This window comes from Aulostomus chinensis, chromosome 12, assembly GCF_037954235.1.
Source record: "Aulostomus chinensis isolate RoL2024-O1b breed Wild chromosome 12, RoL_Achi_v1.0, whole genome shotgun sequence".
NCBI lineage: Eukaryota > Metazoa > Chordata > Actinopteri > Syngnathiformes > Aulostomidae > Aulostomus > Aulostomus chinensis.
This window is the reverse complement of record NC_141331.1, coordinates 27,311,572-27,339,327: the sequence shown is the minus strand read 5'-3', so window position 1 is coordinate 27,339,327 and position 27,756 is coordinate 27,311,572.

The window sequence follows — 27,756 nt, the reverse complement described above, 5'->3', positions numbered from 1 at the left end:
GGAATGTCCATTAGTCCCTTGAATTCTGATTAGAGAGACAAGTCTGATGTCCAGATAGCTGATGGTAGGCGAAGTGGATTTTCTTTGAGAGTGCTGTGGTTAAGTGTTTCACGATGTCACACAGCGCTCATTAAAATGAGGATTCGATTTGGATGACATGATTATAACGTCATGTGGAGCCATCAGACTGCTGGAAGAGCATCACAGGAAGGATGGTCATGGATATAAGAGAGAGAGGAAGTAATAGTTGTGTCTGATGTATGGCTCAGTCACACGCAAAAAGATGAGGGGAACACATATGATTGCTTCTTTAAATGCCTGTTGTAGACATTATGCGCCAGCCTTTCTACACGTCTTCAGATGGTTTGAACTTGATTAGCTGCGAGGACTCAGACGTGCTCCCAAACGTACACCTGTTGAAGCTTTTTTCCAGCCTCGGCTGAAATCATGTGTGTTGCTTGTCATGAGTTCTGATGCAGCACTCACGCGCCCCACTGGCTGTTTCTACCACGTCAGCTACAACGAGATTCCCAACCTTCACCTTCATCTCTGCCTAGCAGCACGTGTCCCATAGAGCTGGAACTTAAGTGATACTTGAAAAAGTGTATTATGTCCTTCGGGTGCTTTCAAAATGGTGTCTCACGACATAATCCTTCGCCCTCCGTCAAATCTCTGAGACAACAGCAGTCAAAAACTATAACATTTAGCTCAACTCTATCAGCAGTCCTGGCCATCAGCGACCAAAAAACCTCAGTTAGCATCGCTCAAACAAACTCACCATCGTGATAACACACGTGATATCGTCTCTGTCCAGCCGTACACCCAGTAATCCATAAACCCTTGGACTGGAGCTAAAAAACCTGTAACTCCTCTGGTTGAGCACTAGGGTGAGCAATCGTGCACGAGCTCCGGCGAATTTCTTCAACAGAACGTGTGTCGACGTTAGCCTCCATTAGCCTCAAGCCGCATGTACGTTGCTGGCTCCGTCTGCTCTCTGGACTCACAAGAGGTAATGCAGGAGGGAAAAACATGTTTGTGAGCTCAAGGCACCAATTTGTGAGCACTTGAAAGGCAAAATACACGCTTTGTTTGAAGTGTCACTTAATTAAAAGGAGGCTGATCAAAGGCATTCCTCAAGGTTGCTGAACGTATCATCACATTTGATGACATTTGCATCATTTCATGCATATTAATTTAAAATGTCAACAGGAACTATGCCATTGTGAGGACAAAATGCCCATGTCTTGTGATAATACCAATAATACCAATAATCAGATTGTGCTTTTTGTCTTTCATAAGCTCAGTGGAGAGTCCTGAGCAGGAAGGTGTAGCAGCTCACTGAGAACCAGGAATTAGACCTGCATCCAACAAATCACTGCACAGCCTTCAGAATCAGAAAACTGCTGCAGACAAGTGGATGGATTGATTTTGGAGATTTGCCCCGACCGAGTGCTTATGGAACCAGGGCTTAGAAGACACTGGTGTAGTGTCCAAATTAATACGGGCGACAGAAGCCTTTCAACAATCCATTTCTCTTCCTCAGCTATTAAAAAGACCGAGCAAAACATTTTAATGACATATATTCAGTTTAGCTATTTAAAAAAATGGAACAAACTTGCAATAATTCGCAATTCTGATTTTATTGCAGCTGCTTTTTTCCGTGTACTTTATGTATGGTGTCCTTGAGTTCCAAGAAAGGCGCATTTAAATAAAAATGTATTATCATCATGATTATTATTATTATTATTATTATTATTGTTATTTGCTGCTTTCTCCTGTTTATAATCCATCACTGCATCTATTGTCATCATGCAGAAACACAAAGACAGAGTCACAACATGAGGGAATCACTTCTGTCATTACAGAGGAGGGATATTTCTTGTATCATTTTCCTTTCTATGAACATATTCAGAGCTGGTGCAACCTCAGGCACATCTTTCAGCGAGCCAAGCCGCTCCTCTGACTGTTTCACTGTTTCCATGCCCTTGGTGTCTGATTCTGATGTATTTTCTTGTCAGTGTAAAACCTTGTACCTGAACGACTAAACCAAGCCTCACTCGCCTGCTTCTTCTGCTTCACAACCAGACAAGAGATCTCATTACACACCATGGATGTTGATGTCATGAGATGTTACTCACATGAACTCAAAATGTGGAGAAAATCAAGATCAGAACCTCGCAGGTTCTCCAGCGAACACCTAGCTAAAGGTGGCGCTGCGGTGGCTGGTGCTCTGCTGTGGTGCCACCGTGAGTCTGGCTGCTGACATCGTTCTCATAACCAAGATGAGCGCACACACCAACAACAAATGCATAGAAAATACTCGTGTCCTCCTCCGTCCTCTAACTCTGGCGTGACCTTTGACTCTGACCTCAACACGTCCAATAATCCTGTCAGCGTCACTCTGAGCTGCTTCTCTCATGCTTGGTCATGCACACGAGCACCAGCCAACTGACACTTCTGCCAATATTCACTCCTTTTTTGCTCCATCCTCATTTTCTGGGTACACACTGTTCTGAGTAGGAAGAGATGCCAGTTCACTTACACGCACTCTTGGAATTTCATATTTAGTTTTCGCAACAGCTGGGCTAGACACACAGAGAACTGAAGTACTTTTATTATGTATGAATTTCAATATTCAGATGTATTAATATATATTCCCTTATGGAATGAAACCGTTTTAAACACTAAATTCAACAAACATCTGAAAGATCGTGTCAAAAACACTGTTTATTCTTGGTTCTCTTTTGTGTTCTCCTAAAACCAGTTTAGGCTTGAGAAAGTTGGCTCTCGTTTCCTGACCAAACATCTGGTTTGTTCCACAGCGTCCTTCCTCCAGAGGCGGTCATGAATCCACCGCTGGTTCGTCAGGCACCTTCTGGTTACTCATCGCCTCTAACTGATTCCGCCGAGCGCATCCCTCATTTTCAGTTATGACGACAATTAAAAGCTCTCACACACCTCTGTCCCATTTGAGGAGATCCAGTCAACCCAATAGGAGGTGGACGAAGAGTAAATAAAAACAAAACATGTCATTTCCTGTTACCACCAGGTGGCGTGATGACTTATCTGCTACAGAAAATAAGGGGTCTTCCCTGCTAAACCGCTCCACCTGCTGTGACCCAGCTGACAGACAGATGGACAAACAGCTCATGCAGCAATGGAAATAGAATAAGGCTCCTTTGCCATGGTGGACACATGGACTCAAGTTCAACAACCCCATATTACGGGGCCACCAGAGATGGGTGCTCAGGTCTGTTACGTCCCCAGTCAAGGGGAAACCTGGACAACATGTTTAGAACCCCCACTCTTCCCAAACCCAAGAGGGGTCCGCCCAACAGCCATCAAAGTTCACTCTAGCAGTTCATTCTTGCAGAACTTAGGAGATGAACGAAGCCCAAAACAGCCAACAAAAGTAAACTAAACCCCGCCCTAAACTTCCCTATAGACAAATAAAAGAGAAACAAAAGACAAAGCATAACTTAACTCCTAAGCAAGAAAACGGGAGAAAAAGGCTCACACAAAAGAAAAGGGCTCCTCGCTCCTACCAGTTCAACTGCTGCCTAATGTTTGTGCAACTATTCACAAGGTACAATGAATAACATTTCATGGAAGAGAGCAGCAGACCTGACTGAGAGTAAATCTGGAGCATCTTACCACTCAGACACACTGCTAACACACACACACACACCATGATCAACAGGGTGGGCCTCCATTGTTGGTCATGGGAGAGAGTGAGAGCGAGGGAGCTGGCATCAGCTGGTTTTAAATCATCAGGTTCAGCCACTCAGCTATCAGCTGTCCGGGCACCCAGGCCAGTCAGGGGGCACCGCACACACTGGAAGGGTATAAACACAGATGACCAGCAGGCGCAACAAACACATTGATGACCACTGGTCAAAACAAGTCCCATTTTCAACATTACATTTTATAACTTTTACTCATAAAGCAAACATTTTCAGCTTTGCATTTGATGGCACAAAAGTGTTGTCGGTGAATAATAATCAAGTAAACATGAACCGCCTGTAGCCTGTAGGTGTCTCATTTGCCCGCCATCGCAAAGGGTCCTCATCATCATTCTAATGACTGCTGCCGTGGTGCTGCACATAACTTCAACTTGTCATGCCACCAATAACAGCAGTGATAACAACCCATAATGGCCCCTCAGCAGGCTGGTAACGTCCAGAACAGGGGGTTTAATCTCAGCCTACAATTAGGCTTCACGCTCCACATCGCTCAAGCTCTCTCCAGGTTAATTCTGACCTTTTTCCTTTCTGAGGCCCGCCATCATGGAAACAGAGAGGGAATTAAGAAGGGAAGCACACCAGGGAGGCAATGAGAGAGGCTAATGGAGAGAGAAATTTGGTGAGAAAATAAATGAGAAAGTAAAAAAAGGTAATAGATGAATGAGCGTTGGAGTGGGAAGGGAGCGTGATTGAGTGTCTGACAGAGGGGAGACTAATAGCAGGACAGGTATGAAGGTACTTCCTTCAGTCTCTGAGTCGATAACGTGTCTTTCCACATGCTGTGCTCTGTGAGGGCGATCAATGACAAAGGTTTCTCCTTCTGCAACCACGTGGATCCACGCTGATTCAGGTGACCCAGATAATGAGAGCCTGGTGGGCCCGGGCAACCACACACACCTAACAGATTCTGTCAGACAGGTGAGTAGCAGGCAGCAACACATGCCTTGTAAGACGACATGCTACCAAACACACAACAGATACATAAATAAACCTGCATGACTTCTGCTGCCTGCAGAACTGGTAGCAGAGACCAGGTCTCTCCTGGACTGCTTCTCTGCATGGCTCCCTGTCAGATTCAGAACAGAATTTAAAATTCTTCTTCTACCATCAAAGTCCTCAACAGTCAGGCTCCTTCATCCCTGACAGAGCTCCTAGTCCCCTATGATCCAGCTAGAACCCTTCACTCCCAGGATGCAGGGTTCCTGCTGGTTCCTAGAGTTCTAACAATAGAATAAGAGCCAGAGCCTTCAGCTATCAGGCTCCCCTCCTGTGGAACCGTCTCCCAGTTTCAGTCCAGGACCCAGACCCCCTCTCTAGGTTTAAGAGCAGACTTAAGACCTCCTTGTTGATCAGGCTTATAGTCAGGACTGCTTAGGCTGGCCCTTAGATCTGCTGCTATAGGCTCAGACTGCTGGGATCTCCCATGATGCACTGGGCTTCTCTCTCCTTCTCCTGTACTCATGCGTGTTACTAACTCCTCTTCTTCTCCCCTCATCCCAGATCCTGGTGCTGCTGGAGGAGGCTCCAGACCTGAAGAGGCTCCAGCTGCCACCCGTAGCTCCACCTGCTCACGTCCCCGTCTGTCCATCAGTCTCTCCTCCTGTCTCTCTCTCTTTATCTCTGTCCCTCTCTTTCCTTCTGTCTCTCTGTCCTCCTCCATTCTCTGTCTTTGTCTCTGTCCATCAGTCTCTCCTCCTTTCTCTCCCTCTTTCTCTCTGTCCCTCTCTCTCCTTCTGTCTCTCTGTCCTCCTCCATTCTCTGTCTTTGTCTCTGTCCATCAGTCTCTCCTCCTGTCTCTCTCTCTTTATCTCTGTCCCTCTCTCTCCTTCTGTCTCTCTGTCTTCCTCCATTCTCTGTCTTTGTCTCTGTCCTGCTCTCCTGCTCTCTCTCCGTCCCCACTGATCCTGGATCTGCTCCTCCTTCCTGCTGGTAAAGGAAGGTTCTGGTGGCTGCTGTTGCAGGATGTGCTGCTGATGGAGAATTGTTGGGTGGAGGTTCATTGAAGGAGGGAGGTGCTGGACCTGCTCTACTTGGACAGAGTCAGGACAGAACTTTGGTTGGGGTTTGGTGACACACACATAAACTTGACTTGACTTGATGTAGTTAAGCATCTACGTTAGAATAGAATAGAATTATTCTCTACTATCTACTGTCTTCTAACTCAACGTTAAACACAAACCATGCGACTGTGATCTGGTAACAACTCTGCATTTTGGAATGTCATTTTACAAAGAAAAGAAAAGAAGTGCGTCTGTTATTGATGGTCAGAATCACAGCAACCTCAAGCACAGCCAGAAGCAGCGCGGCAAGCTAACCCCAGCTGTAGCAGGGTGTGCTAGCTCAAGCAGGTGTTGTTTTTCTCCGGAGCTCTCCTAGCTAGCTTGACCTTGCTGCGCACCTGTAACCGAGCAGTGACTGCCGCCACAGACGGCCTCACATGTTCGAATCAAGTTGAGGTTCAAATTTTTTCTGCAGTGGTCAAACATGAGAGTTTTTTCGAGATGTGAGGAGCTTGGTGAGAGGTCGGCTAATGGGAGGATTTAAATGGATAAAACAACCACTGTTCAAAGGTCAACTCACCAACAATCTCTCCTAAAAGATGCTTAAAATGTACATAAACAGTAGTAGTACATCAGCAGCAGCAGTATTCCTGGGAGTACTATAAGTTTCTTCTTAATATCACTAACGAGGATTTGTTGCCTTGTGTTATATTTGTTTGAAGTCAGAAGAGGTTTGTCCTCTTCTGAATTTCCCTGTAGTCACTGTCCCACGACTATACACTCCAACAGTGACAGCAACAGGAACAGCCGCAATAATTAAGTTCAGAATGTGAATACGATTCTTATGGAAGAATTGAAGTCACTTGTCAGGAAGCTTAAAACCCTCCGCTTTCCTAAATTCAGATTTAGATCATGAATTATTCACCCACAAGGCCACTGTCAAGCAACAGGTGCTGTTATTGATAAGGTCCAGAGCAGCTGTGTCGGATCGCTTGTGTGCATGGAGCAGCATCAGCTTCGGGGATTAGCATTTGCAGCATTTGCAGACCTTCAATTACAGCTAATAACCCCTGTTGTCAATTGGTCTTAGAGTATTTCACTGTCTCACATCAGCTGACGAATGAGAAACGGCCTCCGCCTCGCAGACACTAAACTCACCAAGAACATGTAACCACGTCAGTCCACGTCAGTGGTGCTGTGCCAGCGCCAGGTGTTGATATGCTTTTTGATATCCAACATGAAACCGCCTTTGTGACGTGACGATAGCATGTAGAAATCAACGGCCACCATCACAACTGCAAGAGGCCAATACCTGAACAAGCCTTGTTACTAGGGGAGGATCCATTCAGCGCTCAAAACTCGCAGATGTTTTTCCCTCCTGCACCGCTTCTTTGTGACTCCAGAATGTAGAAAGATCCAGCCATAGCAGCTGCATCAGCAAAACAACTGCGAAACTCTTCTGTTCAAACATGTTCTACGTCCAAGCCACAAACACTTTGATCAGCGCTAAAGAAAGTGGGCACGTCTGGTTCCGCGCTCACTGACAGCAGCGCTGAGAGGAACCAGCTGGGACATTCAGGTGAACCACTTTGCTCACGCTCATCCACGGTAGCGCCAAAGTCAGTGGGTGAGTTCGAAGGCTCTGAAATCCAAATTACAGAATGTTCCTCTCAGCTGCTTTCATTCTACCATTTGATCAAAATTAGTCCTCAACCAGAGAAAGTAGCTCTGGTGGTCACATGACCTCCTTGGCGGGGTAAATGATACTATGGATGAAGTCAGAATCCTGATCATTCTCACTTGCAGCTCCATCACTGGCCTGAAGTGGACCCGACCCCTCACCTCAAACGCCAGTTATGTTCGAAATCCAGTTTCAGGCGTCTCCTCAAACCTCTCATTCACATCCACGTTTCTGTTTCCCACATCAGCGCCGCTTTAGCCACTGTTATGGTAACAAAGGTGACCTGACCCGACCAGTTGGCCTCTTCCTCCCCTTCAAGCCTTCCGTGACGGAACCCTTTACCCAATAGTTCTGGTATTCTTTCTCTCTCTCTCTCTCTCTCTCTCTCTGTCTGTCTGTCTGTCTCTCTTTCTCTCTCTCTCTCTATCTCCATGTTCTCCCAAAGGCTTGTTTGTGTGTTTGATCGCTCACTTGATCAGACTCTCTCTTTCCTGTCTATGCACTTCATGTTCCAGCACCTTAGTTTATTTAACTTGGACGACTGTGTTTCCCCTTTAAGTTCTCAGCCTCCAGAGATGGAGGAAAAGCTCCCACGGTTGCTGGAGTGTTTGTTCCCTCAGGCTGTCACAGGTAGAAGATGTGAGGGTGGTTTCTCTCTTTTTTGTGGGTTGAGCTGCAGCTTGAAAATGAGCTTTGGAGCATCCTGAGCTGCAATGTGATCCTGATGGCTCACTCCCGGTGATGTCCTCCATTCTCCACCTGTCCATGTAGCCACAGGTCAGCCAACACATGTATAATGTCACCTCCTGCTCCTGGCCTGCAAATTAATGACTGCATTTGTTAAAACCCCCTAAAGCCAAACATGAAGAGAATCTTGAACTTCTGGCCAATGAGATAAGAGGATTACCTCCATCTTCTGAATCAACTCTTACCATGTATTCTGTTTTTCTTCTCGGCCATCTGATACCTCCGTGTTTGTGTTTACAGCAGTTAATCCAGTCCAGCTCTCCTCTCACACGTCCATTCACTCGAAAGGCAGGTATTTGTGGTTTAAGATGAGCAACCTGAGAACTGACAACACCAGAATAAAGTCAAATGAACGTGGGTATAAATGGGGTAAGTATTTATTCATCGTTTTACAAAGTATTCATGTTCATTTTACTGTGATTTGCCCCTCTGCTGAGGTCCAACACTCGATGCTTCGTACTCTGTTTCAACCACCCAGCCTTCAGTGGGAGTCATGCAGTTTTTTTTCTTTTGCAGCATGTTAAATCTTACAAACAAGCTTTTAGAATGCGAAGGAGTTTGTACCCATTCTGCCACACGAGGAGGACGAAAGCCACGCTTACAAACATACTGCTGCCTTTAAATTCCACTGAAAACAACAAGGCTTTGGGCCAAACGAGGGGAAGAGTTTGTTGAGTGCGAAAGATTTTCTACATAAACACAATGAGAAATGACTCAACCATGTAATACAGCACACGGACAGGACACGCCAAAGTACATATGAAGACAGTACATACAGAATTATTTAAAGTGTTGCGCTAACTCAGATTTATTGAGCTCATATCATCCTGGAGCAAATCCCATTTTTCCTTCCCCGTACACCAGACTAATTCCCAACATACTGCACCCGTGTACCTCATCAGGGAGTCTTTATTAAAACTCCATGAATTACGTTTTGAAGCACGCCATCATCATAGATTGACCCATTTTATCACTCTAATCAGCAGGGCGAGCCTGGATCCAATCAGCCGAGCATCTGTCTGCTCCCCCTGCATGTACAAATGGCTTCACTCTAACAACATGCTCGTCCCAATAATGACAAAGTTAAAACAGACCGGGCCCGAGTGTTAATGCCGTTCCTAGGAATGAAAACATGTTCTGCTGCTTTGGAAGACTGCATGAAGGGTTACAGCAAAGCCTCTTTGAGATTCAAATCTTGGTTGTTGTTTTTTTCTAAAATAGGGATCTGCCCAAGAGAGGTGTGTAGATAAAGGCACCACGAAAGAATGAACACAATACCCAGTTAATCTTCAATACAAAGAGAAAGATGAGAATCTTATTAAGATGCAGGTAATCGGCTTAGACAATGGCAGGTCCTTCTGTATTTTATTCCAGGAAGACGAGGCAGCATATTGATAAAACCACATCATCGTATGTTCCCTTCATCGGCTCTTTTGTACCTAGAATGTCACTGACATTAGACTTTTTGCATTCCTTCCCTGGGAGGTGGAAGATTTCTGGTTTGTTTCAGTCTTACTTTTGGCACGTTTGCTTTCACAGCTTTGAGCTGATATTAGATAATATGGTACGTCCATGATACACCTGGACTTTTAGGTGTACCTATTAAATTGCCACGTCTTCCTCGCAAAACCTGAAATTCTGAAAATCTAAAAGCTCATTTTCTTGAGCTGCTATGACCCTTAGAGAGTTGTGACATTCCGTGTACACAGAAAGAGGAGCTCTGAAACACAAGTGTGAGGATGTTGCTCCTCAGTGGGCGTCTGCATGTCCACGCGCGCGTTTCCACTTTGTTCAAATACATCTGCTTTTCTTGTGCTGAAATCTACTAGTGGAGGTGCAAGCAGGGTCCATGTGGTTGTATCATGTTCATTAGCGGGCACATGCATGTGTGTACTCGTGTGAGGGTGGCAGCTTGTATGCGTGTGTAGACGTGTGTCTATTTGCGGGCCTCCTTCCGCTGGTGTTTGCTTAGAGATGAAGATCACAAAGCGACTCTGGCAGCTGTGAAGAGCAGGATTAAGCACTCTCTCACCTTGAGTACACACAATAGGCAAGCGCTGAAAGGAAGGTACACACTACAGGTTTAGCTCTCACACACACTCACACACACACACACACACACACACACACACACACACACACACACACAAACACACGTGGCATCGGAGCAACGCCATGAACCCCACAGCTGTCAGATCATGAGATCAACAAAGAAGTCAATCTGGCCGTTTAGCTTTGGTGATCTGGTGAATCTGGAAAGTTCCAGGCTCGTGCAGTCGGAGGTCCTCTCTGTCACAGAGACAAAGACATACTGGACTTTATTTTGCTTCAATTCAAATGATTTTGAGTGTTTACAAGTGATTTTTTAAAAATAGACAAATGTCTCCTGCTCAAGAACACCGTCCTCCCGTCGAATGTCACGTTTCTCTTTTCAGCTCTGTGATAACTGGGATATTTCATGACATGTGGAGGTTGGTGGCTGCCAGCAGAATTGTGCAAAACGTACATGCAGAATATTCCTGAAAGTTGATGGAGTGCAGCACCGGCCGAGGAAGAGCCCGCTGACTGCTGGAGTGGCTCTGTTAGCCAAGCAGAGGACAACAGAGACAATCATTAACCCCTGCAGGCCGCCGCGCCCCGGTGGAACACACAGGCCGTTTAAGCTTGGAGGAATGATGAGGTTTTCAGTCCAAACTGGGAGGGGCAAAAAGGCCCTTTTAATCTCATTGTAAAGGTCTTGAGCTCAATCAAATAATAAAAGAATTCAGTTGGTATTTTTTTACTTTACTCTTTCTTTTCTTTTTTTATGTCAACTAGAGGCTGAAAACCTAAAAGCATATTTGATGTTTTGGGCAAAGCGTAATAGTTTGAAGGATTTTTTTAAATGATCTTTTAAAATATGAGCACCATGAAGCCGAGCCACTACAAAAGTGGAGATTGCTTCAACTTTCTGTTGGAATCCAAGAGGTCATCCTGCTGCCAGGAGACAAACACAGTGAAGTTAACGGTGACGCATTAACTCCGTCATGGATCTGGGGAGAGCTGGGAGGCTGAACGCCACTACCAACGTTACCGATGGCGCAGGCAGCTCCTCAATGCTCTGCCAGTGACGGTAACTGTACCTCCATCCTCTCTACATCTGATGAAGAGGTCACACAGGTTATGACTCGCTCCTGTGTGGCTCCGCCTGCAGTCCTCTTCTGCCTTGTCTCGTCACTTCAGTCTCGGGTGGTAGTTCTGATTGTAGATCAGTTATCAGTACTTACAAATCAACTGAAAAGACAAAACACTGTTGGACAGCAGTAATATTGGTCAGGGTACTGCAGTAGTGGCTGGGTACTGGTACCTGCCTACCCAGTCCTACACTTCATTTGCTTGATAGATGCGAGAGCTGACCTGAAGACCAAATACTGACATTTTCAGTAAAAATACATGTACTGATACACCCCTGCAATTAACCAAAGCTGCAGGGTTTTGGTCAGTGGGAGGAAGCCAGAGTGCCTGGAGGAAGCCCAGGGCTGCAGGCACAGGGAGAACACACATCTGCACGCAGACAGGCCTCAGGCAGCCAGCTGGTTCAGACCCAGAACATCCTTGCTGTGAGGCAACCACACTAACCGCTGCGACGCATTTTTCCCCTTTTGTTATGATATTGGTTGTTTTCATTTTTGTTACTACTGCAGCCTGCCGTCGCCAACATTTTCTTCCAGCTTCCAGGCTGCGCACTCCTGTTTCCTGATCAAATGTGAATCTATTTCATGGTCATAAGCTCTCATTTCTGGTTATTTTGGAGGCCCAAATCATATTTACATGTGAGTCATTAAACCAGATGATATCCCTTTGTCGGTGTCGTTCTTGGACTCGTAGTTTTGACAAATACTCTCTGTCGGTAAAGAACTTGATTGCGGCATTACAAGACTGCCAGAGTTGTGCATAAAAGAACCAGCTGGGTGAGGATTGGAAAAATAACACACAGCAGTGTTGGATAGCAAGCGGTTCTGCCGCGTGCATCTGCCTCTGCCACAGACACAAGAGCATCACGATGTGCAGGTGATGAACTCATACATCTGTTTTCTAATTCGGGGTCTCTGAGAAACCCTGCAGGGGTTAATGGTCTAGTGACGCTGCTGATGGTCTGATAGCGAACCACAAACCAAACTGACCTTTAAGAGGAAAAAAGCCTTTTTGCCATTAGCTTCCATTGATTCTTATTGATCCTCCATTGATTATTATCATGGTTCTTAACAGCCTGGGCACTAACCAGACAGTGTTTTTGCTCAGCCAAGCTTGAATCCTCCAACCCTCCAAGAGCCAGCGTGTGCTAATGCTGCTGGTTGTCATCACTGCAGGGGAGGCTGAAATGCAAGCGTTTCTGCCCGGTGTAACTCTAAACTAAGTAGAAGAAGGTCCACAATCAAAGGAAAGGTTAGATGTGCTGTGATAAAGTTAATCCCAAGTGTTGTTAGTGCAGTTGCCACTGACCTCAGATGCCTGACAAAGACTCAGTGACACTGAGAGCATCTGATAGCAGCCAGTCAGGATTAGCTGTAAATGTCAGCTGCCCATCATCCAGGAGAATCTGGGACTGAGAGAAAGTGGAGACAGGAAGTCAGATGAGGGAGCTGATAATGTGTTACGTAAGACACCCCTCATATCTCTGTCGTCACACCTGTCCTGACGACTAAAACAAAATACCAATAAAAGACTTGTAAAAGATCAGTACTGTAGGAGTTCTCAAGAGTGACTGAGCCTTTACCCCCATTATCTTGGACACAGACTCGTTGCTGTGGTGGCTGGTGCCGGCCTTCTGTCTGTCCTGGTGCTACAGAGCAGCTCCGCCGGTACACGAGGTGCAGGGAAATCATCATTTTCAGGACCTCAGAGTTTCCCTAGAAGGTGAGGTCAACCAGGAGGTGAATGGTGTAGCTAACGCTGCAGAGCAGCTAGCAACTGTGGTACACTAGTTTCTCTCTACTACTCGCTTCACTTGCTACATAACGTAGCCTAAAGTCTCACCAGATCCTCCTGTCAAAGTTCCCCACTCCGGGTGATGACTAATAGTGGTGGTGGTGGTGGTGTGTGTGTGTGTGTGTGTGTGTGTGTGTGTGTGTGTGTGTGTGTGTGTGTGTGTGTGTGCGTGTGTGTGTTGGGGGGGCAGGGTTGTTGATGTAGCATCCTTTGAGGAAAAATGTATGTGGTTTCAGTGTGGGAAGGGGAGAGGAACGGAGAGGTGAGCACAGATGTGGCATCTGTTTTACCAGAACCTGAGTTTGTCTCTGATGAACTCCTAACAGCCGGAGTGTCAGAAGAACCTCCACACGATGAACACCTCTAAGCACATTCGCACCACCTCGCTCGGACACGGCTGAATGTGCACTGTCCACTCATATACATTCTTACTTACTATTTCTATGTTGTACATAGGTTGGCTTGTTTATATTGTTGTAGTTATTTGACATCTTTATTTTCATTTTTTCTTGTTAACTTGGATAAACCTCTACATAACTTTGTTTTCAAGAGAGCTGAGTATACCAGAGTCAAATTCCTTGTTTGTGCGACAAACTTGGCCAATAAAGCTGATTCTGATTCTGATTTGTTTTTGAAAAAAGAGCAAAGGCTGCGACGTTTTTTTCTCGATGGAAGTAATGTTTTCACTCCTCGATCGACTGGCTTCACTCCTCTGTTGGGTGCCATGATGGATGGCGATAAACGGATGGTTCCACCTCTTTTGTTAAGCGCCTGATTCAGCTGCAACTTGTGGGATGATGCACCGCGAAAGCGGTTTCCTCTAAATGAGACGTGTTTGTCATCCATCCTGAGTAAATAATGAGTGGAATCGCTGCTCTTACTGTGGGCGAGACAGCGAGGACACAAAACCAAGAAGTAGTTGACCAGATTTCCTGGCAAGTCTGGATGTGACTCAGATGGACACGGGGACGACGGCACCAGCACCACCCCCTCTTCACTAGGACTCAGTGTTTCATTTCACATGTCGGCAACATTAATGAAGACATTGGTTCCAGTCTGGTCGGTGTCTCCTGGTGGAGGTCCCATGTCTCTCAATTCTGCATGAGTCCAGAGCCAAGCTTTGTTCCAGGTACTCGATTTTTACAGTGCTCTTTATATCAGGTAGCCCCCCCCAACACACATACACACACACACACACACACACACACACACACACACACACACACACACACACACACACAAGCATTTGTGGGAGTAAAAGAGGAAACAACTTATTAACTCATTAACTCTTTCCTTCCCCACCAGCATTGCAAACCACTGTTTTTGAACATTTCCAAAAACATTCAAGACTCCCACAGCATTTCGTGCTATGAGTCTATATTTTTTTTTCAAGTGTTACCACATAAGTTCATCCTTTTTCTATCAACAAGTGAAGGAGGATTGGTTTCATCATTTTCAGACATAAAGCTGGAAAAATGCGACAGGTCCCCAGGAGAGCGTCTATCCTGCTGCAGCGCTCTCTGGTTCCTGGAGTTCCTCTCTTCTTGTTGTCATCCATGTATGATCAAGTGTGTGTGTGTGTGTGTGTGTGTGTGTGTGGGTGTGGGTGTGGTGTTGAGGTGGGAAACCTCATTGTTCAATGTGAGTAAGTGAAAACAAATCTGGGTGCCTGGGCAGCGGAGACAGAGGGACAAGCTGCCTCTCATCTGTCTCTCAAAAGTAACTGCTCTCACTCTCCTTGCACTTTCTCTGTCTTCATATTATCCCCTTGATCCCTCCATCTCAGGACCTGTTGAGCCAGAGCTGAGAAAAACAGCGTGACAGAAGGAGGTGGAGGGCAATGTTCAAATGAAGGACAGGAGGAAGGTGGAGATGGAGAAGGGCTGAAAGAGAAAGGAAAACAGCATTGATTGACACTTGGGGAGTTAATGTCCTAACAATGGCTCATAGGGAGGGGAAGGAGGCCTACAAAGGCAGGGATCAATGACAGGGAAGAGGAGGAGGAGGAGAGTGCAGGAGGAGGGACAAGAGAATTTGATTTGAAAGACCAGCTGTTGCCTAAGAGACGGAGTTCAAGCCCATACTGGGAGGATTTACCCAATCACGTCTCACCGCGTGAGGACAACTCAGTAGGAGGCTGAAGAAAGAAACAGCTTTCAGGGACGAGGTTCCAAACCAGGTCCCAGCTTGGTGGAGTGAGAGCAGACCACTCCCCCTGGATGGAGTGAACATCGCAATCACTGGTGTGACAGTTCTTGTCCCTGCTGTTCATTCACAACATTCCACATTTTCCCATATGAACGTATGAAACCTGGCGAGGAAGAGCGTGCAAGGAAGCGAACACCACGCAAAAACACGGCTGTGGTCACATTCCAGAAGTGCATCATGAGTACGTAAGAATGTCAGTGTGAAATACACAGTCGCCTTCATGCTGAAAAGCTGCTGGACAACTGGCCAGGACAGAGGAGACCAGGACAGAGAGGACATGAGGACATTAAATATAAAGAACAGAAAACTAATTTTGCCACAACACCTTTTCTTGTTATACATTAAGTGACGATGACTCTGGCTGTGAATGATATATTTTGAAGAAACTCCTTCTTGAAAATCATTGGGATTAAATTCAGGAATAGAAGGGGAGAGGTTGTTTTCCTCAACCTCAGAGAGCGAGAAAAGGCTCACTACGGAGAAAACGTGAAAAAATATTGCCATCAACACTGACCAAGGAAAGCACATTGATCAAAACAACGTTTATACTGAACCATTGGAAGATATGTATTCACGCTCCACATTTATTTAATCAGTGAACCACAGACTCCCGGGCCAACTGCCAGAGGGTGAAGCCAGGACAGAGAGACGCCGCCACAGCTCGTCCCCACCTGCAAGAGGATGTTAGCACCTTATGATAGAGTGATGACACAGAACATAGAAGCCGTAGTTTGCTTCCAGTGGGAGATGGAATAATTCTCTTTATCTATTATGGTATTTAATATCAGTTGATTTAATGATGGGAAGAACTGATCCATCACACCTGGTCTGCAGACAGTTGCACTGACAACAAAACACCAAGCTGCTGTCACCAAAGACTAAGTAAAGTCTGACAGCTCTGCTGCTGAACGGTCCTGATTGCTGATGGGGACTCACCTGACGTGAACACCCTCGCCATCCTCTCCCACCTTACGTGGCCCAGTGACATGTAGCGGGACACAGTATTGATTGACCCTCAGGTAATTAACACAATGCATCACAGTGAGAGGAAGGAGCCTCAATGAAAGAGGGACCGTGAGAGGAGGACGTGCTATTCTTGACATTTGATAAAAGCGAGGTGTGATGTTTCAAACAGTCGCCAGGATGTTTGAGAGGAGGCGTGTGTTCCCCTGAGCTGTGACATCACTGCCTCACTGAGCTGCTCTCACCTGTTTATCTGGAGCTGCTTCCTCTGTCCTGTGTGTTGTACATTTCAGCCAACAGCAATGTGTAAACGCTTGGAGCAACAATAGAATAAATCTGCACTCTAATCTATAGTGGACATTACTCCACGGTTCCTGTTCAGTATCGCCAGCTACAGACTCCTCCCCCAACAGCGTCACTAGCGTAGACATAACTTCCTCTCTGTGCTCTGCTGCTAACGCAAACACCTTGGACTTCACAAGCGGCTGCAGCGAGCATAAACATGAGCTAACATTAGCGCTGAAGACTCCTGTTAACATACACGCACAGGCTTATGCTAGTCAAAGCATTGCTAGTTTAGCTTTCTAGAGATATTACAACCACAAAGATGGAAACTCAGCAAAGGTAAATTGTAATTGCAGGGCACTTTTACTGTGGAGGTGAAGTTTAACACCTGAAACAAACTGCTCATCCTCTCAGCATACATTCATCATCTCACACCGGAGAAGAACGCTCTTCTTGTCATGAAGACCTTTATGAACCTAAATGTTGATTCTATTTATTTGTTACCTTCAGCATGTAATGTCAAATATTTCTTCAGAGAAAAATCTGCGAGTGAAGCATATCATCGCAGAAAGTGCAGATATTTTCAAAGCCCTGAAGCTTCCAATGCTCTCAAGCTGTCAGACACACACACACACACACACAAACACACGCACACACACACACACACACAAACACACGCACACACGCACACACACACACACACACACACACACACACAAAACAGCAGGACCCCCCATCGATTCTGTAGACGCCATTTGATGGAGCATCTCCTGCTAAGTTGCAGGTCAATCTTAAAACAACATGCACCATTAACGATGTCATACTGGCCTTTGTGGAAGCTCCATGAGGGCGTTGGGGGGTGGGGGGGCAACATCCTGCTGGTGCTTTAGCCTGATGAGCCTCACGACCGGGGGGGCCAGGGGTTGGGCTGGGGTTTATACCTCACAGAAGGGCTTTATGACTTAGAGAGCCTTAATGAGGTGGAGCAAGTTAATATTTTCACACTGTTGTGAAGCCTTATGGCAGCGTTGACCAACAGTTGTTACCTTGGTCCATGGAGGGATGGAGGGATGAGGGATGGAGGGATGAGGGATGGAAGGATGAGGGATGGAGGGATGAGGGATGGACAGATACCAGGGAGGAGTGGCTGTTCTCTGCCTCTACGAGTGCAGCTGATGGTTTGATATTCACTCACACTCTGTTTACTCCTCTTTTGGCGGTTGGACGTGGGCGACGCCAATGTCTGGGACACGTTCTCGTTGGGAGACCGCTGGTTTTGAGACAGTGAAATATAAAAGAACAACAGTGCTAAAAGCTGTGACAGGAAGCTAAAAGTCAGGGACGGAAAAAAGTGTTTGTAGCTTTCTTTATTGAGCTTTGATGATTTGGAACACGAGCAAAACACTTGAGGGGTGGGAAAGAGAGGAGAAGAAAGGCTGTGAAAGAAGGGGGGGGCTTTACATCTGGAAAAGTCTCTGACAGGAAGCCACCCATCTGTGGCCAAACAGCTGGGGGCCAGACAGAGTGGACCCTGTCAGCATGATTGTGTCTGTGTGCGTTTATTGTGAGTCGGCTTGTGATGAGCAGGTGGGGGTGGAAGAGAAAGGCTTAGTTACTGGTCTGGAACGTTTGATGCCACAAGATGTCTTCATGGCACCAAGACGGGGTTTTTTTCTCCTTTTTTTTACTTGTTGGAACAACTGTCTTCATGCACAACCAGAGCAGCTCTGACAGCTCCTACAGCCCCCGCTAATGCCTCCGTGTTTTCATTTCCCTGCCGCATCTGTCACAGATTACCCCTCGCTGCACCTGAGGTATGTGTGGAAGATGAAACACACCGGCTATGTGGCTCGCTGGCATGTGCTGAAACCAAAAATATGACCACTGAACGATGCTAGGATTTAATGAAATAATAAAATGAAGCTCTGAAGTTATCAGTTTTATGATGAGGCTGGTTGATCTGCTGTCAGTTCCTTCTGTAAGTACACTGCAGTAAACCTCTGATACTTCATTTAGTGAGAATACTCGTATCACTTCAATAGAACTCCTGAATTATCAAAACATCAACAAATATACAGTATAAACAAATAGGTTTGAGTGTGGCGTGAGTGTCAAAGTAAACCAATTAGTTGAAATTTAAAGTTTTATTTGGTTTGGCAAATATTCTCTGAACTATACCACAATTTAAGAACTGTTATTTTCTAGGTTTATATTTCATTTTACTGTATGACACCAGTTTAGGGGTTCGGGTTAGGACAGTCAAGGTGCCAATAAGCTGTTGCAAGTTACCCCTCCACTTAAAAGTATAACTCACTGGGTATTTTTTAGATATATAAAATTGCATAGGAGTAGTCAGTGAGTACTTTAAGTATTTTGTACTGCAAAAAGCTGATGTTTTTGGAGAGTTTTGCAGCTCTTAGCCGTCAGGCTCCATTAGATTCAAGCTAAGCTAAGTAACGCAAGAGGGGAAAAAAGCCCATAAGAGCTGTGCGTTGTGAGTACTTGAAAGACTAGAATACTACTTTTAGGTGAAGTATAACTTCAAACTTTTTGTAATCATTGATTGAAAAGATTTTACTTGACGTGAGAAATGAGGGGAGGGAGGCATATATGTATTTTTTTCCAGTGTAATCTTCATCAGCAGCTGCATCAGCGAGCAGGCGGCAGTGTGCCAGTGCTATTGTTGGTTTACACGCCGCCTCGCAGTGAGCGACTCAGCCTCTTATCAGCCTTCTGCCATTGTATTAATCTGTGTATTGACACTGAATAAACACAATGATACTATGCAAACATGTCATGTAAATCTGTTTAGCTTATCACCTCTATTTATCAGCCCGTGGTGTAATGAACTCATTGGAAGTGGTCTCTCTCTCTCTCACACACACACACACACACACACACACACACAGATTCATATATTTCCCTCAGCTACTTCATGTGTGGTTCGTCATTTTGAAACATCAATGTGAAGTTTTTGCTGCTGGTTTGTGATTCACTCCCTCCAATCATGTCACGCAGGAGAAGCAGCAGCAGTGGTGGAATGTTGCTCGTGACTGTCAGCGCTGAAACACACACGGCCGCCACGTCACACTTTAACCATGACGAAGACTTTTGTCCTTACATGTCATAACAACGCTTCCAGCCAGCCGCTGTGAAGGAGCAGCTGCAGAGGACTTGGGTTTCCTTCGGGTTGAAAGCTTTTTTAACAGGTTTGTGTGTGTGTGTGTGTGTGTGTGTGTGTGTGTGTGTGTGTGTGTGTGTGTGTGTGTGTGTGTGTGTGTGTGTGTGTGTGTGTGTCTTTCTCATGTGTCAACTTCAAACAAAGAAGAGCTTACCTCCGGCAGGTTTTTAAGTTCTGACTCTGCCCTTGATGTCACTGGAATAGATGTGGTTAGGTGTGCGTGCATGCACGTGTGTGTTTTTGCAGGTGGGTCACACAGTTAGTGAGATGGTGGATCAACCCATCAGCTCATGATGTGACATAACCAGTCACAGCATTTCTGCATCTGGTACGACCACACGAGGCCCAGCAGCACAGCTTTCCAAAACCACTTAAATGTTTGTGATCTTCCTTCGCCGGAGTCCACAAGACGTCAGTGACATCAGCATCCAGCCTGACTGTGCCTCCTTTGGCTCTGGACTGGGAACTGTTGTGCTACCTCACTCACATCCGTGTGATCAACAATGGGGCTCCCTCCCTCCCTCCCTCGTCAGCCCCTGACACCTTCATTGGCTGCTCGCTCTGTGACAATTATATGCTGTCTTTGGAATGTAACTGCTCATCGACTAGCTTTAACGTTCCGCACTCGTTCCATGACGAAGGGCACAACCAAGGCAGACCAGCTGATTCTCCTCCCTGTCTCAGAGCTGAAGGCTCAAGCTTGACAGCGTCTCCTCAAGTCCTGGCTGGGTTTGCTGTGCACGTCGGCTCAGGGTGAAAACAGCTAACCTGTGCGTGACATTTTACACACCGCGTGTATCCGCTCATGCTTCCTAGCAAGAAGCCCGAATGTACTCGGATGCCTTTTTTATGACCTGCTTCATGTCTCCGTCTAATCTCCAGCAGTGCTGCTCCCGCATGCGGTCGTGTGTCCTGCACCCACAGCTTACAACACTGTCGCTCCTGGTCGTGATCAAACCTGAACAACTTCGTTGTTCCATCAAGACCAGAAAAAACTAAGACGTTGGCAGGCCTGATCCTTCCTGTCACCGCAGCATCGAGGAATCAAGCATGTCTGTAGCTTGTACCTGTTTCCCTCGACACACACCTGCGTGTGCACAGGTTTTCAGACCTGAGTAAACCCAGGCCTAAATCTGGGACCGAGATTACTAAAGTGGCGAAATTACCAGCGGAGGAGACCTGCTTTCATTCCTCCATTAACATTGTTGAAGGCGGAGCTCCGACTACTGGCCACAACTTTTTCACACAACGTTCCAATAAATGTTCAGTCGATCGTTGCTGATAAATCCTCATGTCTCCTGCATGGTCATGTGACCTGGACCTGACTGCCAATTACAGCTGTTCCCGTGGTAACGGGTGTGAATCCAAATTTTTGTACACCACTCAAAATGACACACAGACACAGACACACATCACTTCTATACAAGAACCAACGTCACACAGACGCAGGCTGGCAGCATAGCTCTCTCTCTCTCTCTCTCTCTCTTGCACACACACACACACACACACACACACGCACACACATACGCACACACACACACACACGTACGCACACACATACAAACATACCGGTGGTCCATTGTATAGCAGGAAAGGACTGTTAACCTTTCCCGAGGGAACCAGCAGATACATTAGGCTGTTTTTCTTTAAACTATCCTCCCCACCATCTCTCTCTCTCTCTCTCTCTCTCTCTCTCTCTCTCTCCCTCCCTCTCTCCCTCCCTCTCTCAGCTGATGGCTTCTGCAGCTGATTAATGCATCACTGCGACCATAAACGCTGTGCTAATCAGCCCAAAAGCACTTTGCTTAAGAGGAAAGTTGTCCAAGTAGTGTTGGGGTGTAAAAAGCCCCCTTGTTGTTTACTGCTCTACTTGTACTCATGGCAGCCTTTGTAACTGTGTCCTCCATCAATCTGACCCTTCAGCCCGGGAAGGGACGAGCAGCCGTGTGTCCCTGAGCTGAAAACTTCCCCGATATCACAGTCAAATGAAGAGAATACAGACAAGTCAGGACCGTGTCATCTTGAAATTTTAAATTTTTACTTTCTGAAGTCAGAAATTCATCTCTTTTGTCAGTTTTATTGTTTGTTTGTTTTTTCTCTGTCGAGCTTTAAAGGCCCTGAAGCCCCAGAAGACCTGCCCACGTAAACAGGGGGTATCTCCACACCAGGGGCCAAACGAACCATGCCCTCCAAACAGAACAACTGTGAGACGACTGGATTAGCATCAGAAGTAAAATAGATTTCCTATTTATGACAAAGACAACATTAAACAAAAAATAAACCAACCTTTAATTAGGAGTATAGAGGCTGACTATGGAGCAGGAAACAAATATGTGATGGCTGACCTGGATGATAATCCAGAACCACAGCAGTTGCTCACAGGTTTTTGAACATTGTGGTCCATCTTTGAGCAACTTGTGGCCTCTGACCTTGCACAGGAGTCACCCTGCAAGGCTTGTTTTACTTCACAAACTCTCTGAATCTTACCTACATTTTAAATTCCCAAGTCCAAGTCATTCAAAAGTGTTTCTGACTACTAGTCAATGACTAGTTCTGACAAACTATTCTTCTGGTGCTAACTATTTTTACTAGTCCTAAACGATCAAACTGGATTTTGACTGAGGCAGGAATACGTGTGAGAACACAAACCTACGCTGGGCGATATCTCAGGAGCCGACTGGTCAGTTTCTACAGAAACATTAGAGCCAATAGAAGACAACTACGGACCCCAATGTCCCAGTCCCAAATATCATTGGCCAATTAACTGGATGCAACACACAGATACCCTGTTCCCAAGGTGATGAGAGCACTTCAGCAAGGAGAGCTACATTGCATCCTTAGACTCCATACAGGTCAAAGGAAACAGCAGACTGGAAACACACACACACACACACACACACACACACACACACACACACACACGAGCCCATCTCCAATGTAAGAAGGAGAGCATAAGACAGAATTTCAATCAATAGCTGAGCAGCTTTATGAGGCGCTTGTGGAAGTGCTGGTGGCCACGCTGGCGGCTGTTTCATTGATTTGTGGCTTTTACAGAGAAAGCTGGTTGTCCGGCGGTGTGGCACAATATCATCTGGGTGATAATCTGGAGGATCTATCAGACTTTATGGAGTGAATTCACCAAACAACAACAAATGTGAAGATAATCTAAACTGGTCAAAGCTGCCCAGTCGCCTCCAGTGATGAGAATGCTTTCGTTTTGAGCAGCCGGACTCCAGAGGTCTTGTGGCCGTTCCACAGCCTGCAAACTGTAATGTAATGTGACATATTTGAAAGGATCATAGCGTGCTTACAGAAGCTGGCTGCATCCAGAGAGACACTAATATGGCTAAATTTGCTAAGTTGTACTTCATGGTTTTAACTTTTTGTTTTTAAACTTTTTTACGTCAGCTCTGGTCTGCAGTGGAAACAGAAAGGCTGAAAGTCACAATTAGGGGCCCGTTCCTGTAAACATTCACGCCACCTGGCGAGTGCATCGAGTTCCTGTGGTGACAAACCGCCTAAACAACCTTCTGCTGCAGCTGCAACTCAATCCCTGTTTGTTGTTGGCAGCGCTGAAGAAGAAGCTGCAGCCATGCAGCTCCACTCTGGTGTTGCAGCTGTCCAGATCTGACCGGCTCTGGATGTGTAACTTTTTATCCCCTTTCCCTTGTTTTTTCTCTTCTATATTTTTTTATCAATAACTTGCATTACCAAGCTGCCCAGATTGTTGCTCCGCCCCCTCTGATGCTCAGGGGAGCATAGCGGAGCATCACATGCTTCCTCCATGGTCATATCTTTTCACCTGACAGCAAGGAGTTCACCAGGTGGACGTGGCGCCCAGGAGGATCACGCCATTCTCCCCAGGCGCCTTGAAGGTAGTGTCACGGTCCTGTTTGGACAGCTGATAAATCCCGCCCCACCGTGGAAGCGGGTGGGACCTCATAAAGGTGTATCATCTGTGGACGTAGATGTGTTTTGAGCCACTAGCCTGCAAACTTCAACGCTACAGAGTCTCCTCATCTCACTTTTTGTCATCTAACCTATTTCACCCAGATGTTCCTCATTTAAAAACATCAGCCAGATGTGCCTCCACTGCACTATGACAGTACAAGGAAGATGTCAACGACTCAACATCTGTCTGCTCTGGGAGAAAACGTTTCTGTAAACAGTCACCGTCGTCGTGGGTGGTGCTAAGCCGGGATGTTGCGATGGCGCCTCTACAAAATAACATTTGGGAAACCATGTTTTATCTGATATACTTGTTTACTTAATTATATTTGTTGTTTATCTGTACTACTATGAAGCAAACAACCAAGAAGAGCTATTCATGTGACGATCCAAATCTTTGTCGGTCAATCACTTTCGGTGTGTCGGCTGTTTCATCCGTGTCGGGGATGTTTGGTCTTCATGGAGTGATGTCATAGCGATGCAGCCTGTCCTGCCTGCATCCCAAGGACTCTCATTTATAAACGCACGTGTGCTACTTTCCACACAACAGTCGTGATTTATTACAAACAAAGTTGACGGGAGAATGTGCACACTGGTACATAAACTCTGATGCAGGCGCATGAATATTTTGGACACATGAGAGGCTGGCAAGCAGAGGATGAGGCGGTGAATCGATTCCAGATTCGTTTAATGTCCTCATTAACATCGAAAACAGCTGCAGTTGTTGTTGTATGATTTGAATTGGTGCCTGAAATGATATAGACCCAAATCAATGCACAATCAAAGTCTGCTCAATATTTCATCAGCACTTTTTCTCCGTTTCTTTCTCCACCAGCAGAGTGAAGAAGGGAGCGCCAGTCCAGTCCAGCAGTCCTACAGCCAGCTTGTGTAACTATGGTGACGTTTCAATCAAAGACCACATTGAAGCAGCAGAACCGGCGGTCACAGTGTCACCTGATGCTGTGACATCACCTTCACCATCCTGTAGCTTTAGTGTGTAAAATCACACAGTCAGACACACAGAGATGATGCAACACACACACACACACACTTACACACACACCATCACCTTCAGCGCTCGTCTTCCTCACTCCCTCATGGATCGATACATCATCATATGTCCATCAACAGCTTCATCAACTCATATCAGGACCTGGCTGGTTGATGACATCATATTGTTGTTGATGTCATCAGCCTGGATGCTGCGGTGACACGAGTGCGTGCTGACTGGTGATCTACTTTTCTCGCTCCTCCTTGTGGCTCCTGCAGCGACTCAGCGTGAGGAAGTTCTGATCGGCTGACTGGCCTTCTTCCTCCATCGTTCATCGACTGCTTCACATTGACCATTTATGGTTAAAAGTGGGCGTGTCAAGGATGAGGTGGGAGGCTGATTTCATCCGTGCACATTTCCAAGTAGTTTCCAAGGGAAATTGCTTGCAGGAGCACACACATGCTTTTAGAAATCTTTCACTTGTAGGAAGTCGTATTCTGTTCATCCTGACCGCTACGTTCACGTTCAGCTTCGCTATCCAGTTGCTGTGTTCTCATTGGCATGAAATGAAAAAAAAACGTCATTCAATTTCTGTCTGTACCACTTAAACTGCAGCCATAACCATCATTTCCAGCTTTCATGGTATTTCATCCTCTGCAGACCCGCACATCACCGTCTGATTAGCACACAGCGCATTCGATGAAGTGGGACTGCTGCTGCGGCCAACACACAAATAAATGGCACTGAAGGCTAAGGGCCATTTAGTAAGGGGCCTGGCACACTCTTCTGAAATGGAATCTTTCATTCTTGCTCTTAAAGATATGTTCACACACACACACACACACACACACACACACACAGCAGCTAATGAGAGTGTTTCTCAGCCTGCATTTGGTGGATTAGCACTCAAAGGCAGAATGGATCTGATTGAGGGAGGAACCCAGCAGTTGAAGAAAAAAGAGCACATAGAAAGAAGATTTCGAGTAAATAGCACTGACCCATGGGGGGGGGGGGTGGCCCCTTTCACCAGCTCTCACCCAGGAAATCCACTCTCATTCATTCAGGCTGTCCCCCGCGCTCCACCTCAACGCACCACTATCTCCCAGCCCTTTTGGAATTCAAATGATATCTCATTAGCTCTTATTGGATTGTAACTTCACGAGATGTAAAGTGTTTCAGCTTTTCTCTTTTCTCGATCGATAAAAGCGACAGTGGTGTCTGGAATAAAGAAGTCCTTTTTTTGTTTTCCTCACTTAATCGACCGTCTAACCTAATTTCCGCTTCTCTTCTTTCCTCATCCGTCCTTTCTCTATTCCATCTTTCTCACTCCTCCTCTCTCCTTTCAATATGCATGTTTCTCTCCTCCAACTTGTTTAAACGGTTAGAATTCATCCTCTTCTGCGCCTCCTGTCCCGTCCTCTATGATTCTGTATCCACAGGGTGTCTTTGTCTTCCTCTAATGTGCCATTATCACTCAGTACTCGTCAATAGCCCTCAGTCCCAGAGGGCACAGGCTGGAGAGAGAGGGGGGGGGGGGGGGGAGAGGGGGGGGGCAGAGATCCTCATTTGGAACTAAAAGGCAAGGACAAACTCATCATTGCTGCAGCTTGTTACTGGATCGAAACATCCAGCAGATTCAAATCAGACAGAAAACACAGAATAAAACATAAGATAAGAATTCTAAAATGACAAATGTGTGTGGCCAAAGATAAAAAGATGGAGAAGGTGAAACTGGGCTTCTTCATGATTCAGAAACTCCCCTGCATGAGAGCACACAGCTCATGTATGTCTTCATGTCCAGCACTTCCTTCTGTTTTAATCCCAGTCTTTGCCAGCACGTTTGCAGGGTTGATGCTAGCTTGTGCGCTCTGAATTTGTTGTTGTTTTATGTAGTGAGGGGGCCCGGGGGGGGGGGGGGGATGTCCAACTGAAACAATGGCAAGCTTATGCCCACGGCATTGTTGCGGTAAACCTGACCAGCCCGTCTGTCACATTTCACACAGCTGAAGCCACATCTTGCTCACACACGCTTTGATGCACCTTTACAGTGTTTGTAGAGGGAAGTATGTGACACAGAGACAGGTCGTGTTTACTCTGACGAGCTGTATGATGCTGCGCTGTAAAGGAGTGACGTTACTGAGCACTCATGCAGTGTTCTACCCACTGAAGGCTGACACTCCCCTGCCTGTTCGGTGTTTCTGGACTGTTGTCAATACTTTTATGCCCACAAGTTGATCAGCACATGGGAATAAATGATTTGTCAACCACAGCAAAGTGTGGTTTCGAGGGCCGTTCAGTACAACACAAAACAACGTGCGGTAAAGTTGAAATCTCCAGATTTGAGTTAGCAAACAGAGACAGAAACTGGAACAAGACAGGAGGGGCGGCATGAGAGGGGGAGGCTCAGCGAGATACACAACAGGACAGCTGAGACACCAGGACCACCAGACGGGCACACGGCGCCTGGGGGGAGGAGGCCAGGTGAGCCCTCAGAGGGCTTGGAACAACCCAGGAAGAAGGAAGTTGTAGAGGTGAAAGGGCTCGGCCAGAGCTCGTCGCCCCGTACCAGACCGTTCACAGACGCATCAGCGCACTTTCATCCCCGTCTTTCAATTCAGACACTTGGCCAGCAGCCAGTTTTGGATGTGCACTGTCTGAGGCGGCAGCTAACGCCTATTTCCGTTTTAGAAGTACGTCATTTTCCAAAATAAAGCACATCTGTCTTTCACAATCATTTTTTTATGATGTGCGAATGCTACGGTTGCGGTCTGGTTAGGTTTTACGCTCAAAAACACTCGGGTAGGGTTAAGAAAACACTATGGTTACAATAATAACTCTGAGTTGCAAGCGCTGTCACACACAGCTGCAGGCAGGACTCAAACAACGGTCTCCAGCTCCACGTCCAGGGTCTGGATAATGCAGTAAAATGGTAAAATGGCCGTTCCCATGTGGACCGGCGCTCCAGTGCAGTAAATGCTGTAGCCGCTCCACAAATGCACTTTGTTACGGAGACTTTAACTTCCTCTCCCCAGGACGTCTGA